Source organism: Schistocerca americana, chromosome 5 (genome assembly GCF_021461395.2).
Source record: "Schistocerca americana isolate TAMUIC-IGC-003095 chromosome 5, iqSchAmer2.1, whole genome shotgun sequence".
Classification (NCBI taxonomy): Eukaryota; Metazoa; Arthropoda; class Insecta; order Orthoptera; family Acrididae; genus Schistocerca; species Schistocerca americana.
In genome coordinates this window covers 308,050,127-308,054,964 of record NC_060123.1, presented here as the reverse complement: position 1 = coordinate 308,054,964, position 4,838 = coordinate 308,050,127, and positions in this window count along the sequence as shown.

Sequence of the window (4,838 nt, the reverse complement as noted above, 5' to 3'; positions counted from 1 at the left end):
AGATGAAGGTCTAAGGATAAGTGAAGACAAAACTAAATACCTGGTTACTACTAGAATGCCAACAGCAGTAGATCAGGAAATATTAGAAGTTGGAGACATGCACTTTGAAAAAGTGAACACATTTAAGTATCTAGGCATGGACATCACTTCGAGAAATGAGATTGAATCTCAACTGAAGAAGAGATTAAGGGCGGGAAATGCGTGCTACTTCTCACTGAATAGATTACTTTCACCACAGATATTGTCTAGGAATTTAAAGATTAGAATATACAAAACTATTATTCGACCAGTTATGCTGTATGGGTGTGAGACTCGGTCTCTCACTGTACAAATTTTGAAAAGATGTTTCGAGTATTTGAAAACAAAATTTTGAGGAAAATTTTCGGAGCAGAAAGGGATGACATTAGCAGAGAGTGGCGAAAACTGCATAACGAAGAGATTCACGAACTCTATTCAAGTCCTGACATAATCAGTATTATTAAATCACGTACGCTGCAATGGGCGGGTCACGTAGGTCAAATGGATGAGGGCAGGGCAGTGTGCAGAGTACTGGTAGGGTACTTAGAGGGAAAACGTCCTGTGGCGAGACCAAGACGTATGGGAGGACAATGTGAAGGCTGATTTGAGGACCCTAGTTATTGAAGGTGAATGGAAAGGAATAGTCCAAGACAGGGAGAGATGGCGAAAATATATTGCTGTGGTAATGGACTCTCGAGTCTGGTATGACCAGTGAGTGTGTGTGAGCAACCATTCTATGTTGGGAATCGTAAGTTAAATTCTTTTTACCACACATAATAGCATATACAATAGTATTAATTTTAAAATTTCCTTAAAGAATGCATATAATTTCATTGTTGTTTTTTGGTTAGATAAAATATTCTAGTCATATTAATTACATAAATTGGATAATTTTGAATAAAATTAAAAGGACTTACATTTACATCAAAATTTAATTTCGGAATTATTTAAAAATCTCGAAAAGAAACATAGGGTTTTAAGAAGTTATTTGGCGGATCAGGATTCGATAATTCTTGAGGAAAAACCGTTTCTTCCATTTTGATCAAAGATATTTTGTAATTTAACATGATCGAATAAAGAAGAATCAGATAACAAATTATTCTTTCAATTGCTGTAGAAAACAAATAAAATAAAATAAGCCTTATCAAATTCTGTAGCATTATAGTAACTAGTAAATGTATTTCAAAATTTCTTTTCCCTGTAAACCAGAAAATTGCATCATTTGGAATTACAGAAAGAATTTGGAATTTTTGGATTTTTAAGTCTTTCTTGTTCTAATTGAAGTGAATATTCTGGTTCATATTTAACAACAGGAGCAGGAATTTCCATCGTTTTAACAACAATTTTACCTTCTTTAGGAAGAGCAGAATTTTACCTTCTTTAGAAAAAGCAGATTTATCATTATCAGTAGTCCATTGAATCTTCTTGATCTTTTCTTGAACTGCAGGTAAAAATAACAGTTAATTCAACTTCGAACATAATCTCTTTATAATCTTTACAAAATCCAGAAAAAAATTCTAAAGGCTAAAGAACTTCATTCTGTTTAGTTTTAAATATTCCATTATTAAGAATATTTCCTTCCATATTTAATTCATTCGAAAGGCAAGAAGTTAAATGACTAACAGTGGAAGAAGAAATAAAAGGACATTCAATACCAATTAAAAATGGCCTTTTTAAACTGTAATAACATTGAACAATTTCCAGACATAATTAACAATTACTTTAATATTTGACTTACCATCATATACTGAAAAATAAGTTCCATCTGTATGAATAACATCAAAAGTCATACAATGTTGCGAAAAATTAGGATATATCCGATCATGACCCATATTAATATTAATTTCAGATTCTTTGTCAGGAAGAGTTAAATGATTTTTGTCTTTTCATTAAGAGCAAATGAGTGATGTTAGTAACTTTTGCTGCAGTTTGTAAATTAATAAGGAAAAATTCATTGACTTATTTTTAAAATTAGTATTACATCAGCACCACTGAAGTCAATTAAATCATCATTTTCATCAGTTATAGTAATTTCTAAATTTTGAATAGTATTAAACATTCCAAATTTTGTAGAAGGATTTGATTCATAAATTATTGGCCCACCAAATTCAGAATTAACTTTAACTGAAACAATAATATTAGTTTCTCAATGGAAATGATCATTATGTTTAACAAACATCCCATAAACCAAATTAAAACTTACATTTTAGCAAAAGCTTTTACTTTAGGTTCAATAAGTTGGTTATTAAATTCTAAAATCTTACAACATTATTTTCTTTTATATGCATGTATAATTGTTTATCACTTTCAATTACACTTCTATTTCAAATTTCTACCGCTTCAATATGAGTACTTGGATTTTTCGAATGAATTTTTCTAAAATTTGAAACTATATAGGCCAACAGAAATTTCTGTTGTTTCTCCGTCGCAAGATAAATTATTATTTTTTGAAGTAATATTTGGAGTTAAACACGTTGAATAAAGACCTACTAGTGAAACATATTTATAAGTTGCTCTTACAGTAACAGTTAATCGTTTTTCAGGAACAGAAGAAGTATCATTCAATAGAAATAATCTACTCAGGTATATTAGTAACAATTATGTTATTAAATGACTGATTGGGAAACAAAAATAAGAATTTTATAAAAGATGTAAGAATCAAACATGGTTAACTTCTACCAAATTCTACTCAATGTGCAACTACAGGAGCTCCAAGCCCTAATAGAAAGCACTGAAGCACAAGTAGTTATACATACAGAAAGTGGGGTAAAGCTGGAAATAAGTTCAGGAGAATTTTTTTCAGACTAGCTAACAGTGTTCAGAAAGGATAGATTAAATACAGTTGGTGGCGGAACATTTATTGCTGTCAGAAGTAGTTTGTCTTGTAGTGAAATTGAAGTAGATAGTTCTTGCAAAATAGTATGGGTAGAGGTTATACTTCACAATCAGTCTAAGCTATTAATTGGATCGTTTTACTGACCCCCAACTCAGAAGATCTAGTTGCTGAACAGTTCAAAGAAAACTCTTTTCGAATAGCTACCCCACTCATACAATTATAATTGGTGCTGACTTCAATCTACCCTCGATATGCTGCAAAAATTACACGTTTAAAGTTCAAGAGCCCACTCAAAGCGTAAATGTTTGCGAAAGCGTACTTGACCTCTTAGAAACAAATAATCCCGGACAGACAGGGGGTATCATGACAAAAACAGGGATTAGCGACCACAAGGCAGTTGCTGGTAGGCTGACTACCTTAACACCCACAACCATCAAAAAGAAACGCAAAGTACATGTATTTTAAAAAGCTGATAAATATGCTCTTAACGCCTTTTAAGAGACAGTCTCCACTCCTGGCGATCTGACTCTCTCTCTCTCTCTCTCTCTCTCTCTCTCTCTCTCTCTCTCTCTCTCTCTCTCTCTCTCTCTCTCTCTCTCTCTCTCTCTATATATATATATATATATATATATATATATATATATATATATATAAATGGGGGTAAGTCAATTATTATCCACAGTTTAGTTATATTTTTGTTTATTTTGGTAGTACTGTCATTTTACGTTGATGATGCATGCTTTATTTATTTGTTGTTATATCTTTGCAATTTTCAAGCTGCTAGGTTAGTTTCGTTATCGCTGTTGTGCTGATAATCTTTGCTGCTCCAGTATCTATTTGTACCAAAGAAGAGCAACGTGCAGAGATCCAATTTTTGTGGTTGGAAGGCATATCAGGGGCCGAAATTCATCGAAGACTTTTGGTATAGTGTGGGAACAGTGTTTTGCTACAACAGAGTGTCTATGAATTGATTGAAAAGTTCTGAAATGGTCGCACAAGTGTTATGCATGATGAAATAACCGGACGACCATTTACCACCACAAATGAGAAACCATTGAGCTGTCACATGAAATGATTTTCTTAAACAGAAAATTAACTATTCACAAAGTGGCACATCGTCTGAAAATTAGTCATCATTCTGCCTACAAAATCATCCACAACAGACTACAGTTTCATACACTTTGTGCAAGATGGGTCCCAAAGTAACTCACACAATTGCATAAATAAATGCGCTTGGACATCTGCAAAAACATTTGGATTGCTATGGTAATGAAGGGGACAACCTCTTAGACTGTATCATTACAGGTGACGAAACATGGATCGATCATTCCGAGCTGGAGAGTAAACAGTGGAGTATGGAATGGAAACGCCCAAATTCGCCATGCAAGGAAAAGTTCAAGACCCTATCGTCCACAGGACAACTGATGCTTACGGCTTTTTGGGATGCACCAGGTTGAGTACTGGAACATTGTGGGGAAAGGGGCACAACAATAAACAGTGTATATTACAGTGAAGTGCTTACTGCCAGGCTAAAACCTGCAATTTGAAGCAAACATGAAGGATTGCTGTCAAAAGGTGTTGTGTTGTTGCACGACAATACCTGGCTGTATACTGCTGCCCACACTGCTGAAACGCTCCAGAAACTCAAATTTGAAATACTGGATCATCCTCCATACGGTCCCCTTCTTACCCCTTCTGACTATCATTTGTTTGGTCCACTCAAGCAGGCATTAAGGGGCCATCGATTTGGCTTGGACAAAGCAGTGAAAGAAGCGGTGCATTCGTGGCTCGCAGCTCAACTGAGAACCTCCTTTTATGAAGGCATCAGGAAGCTTGTACAACGATGGGCCAAGTACTCTGAAATGCAAGGAGACTATGTTGAAAAATGATGTTCTTGCAAGTTTCTTATTTCATTACAAAAAAATTTTATAACTACTTTGTGGATTATAATTGACTTATCCTCCTAATATGTATTAATGTTTGT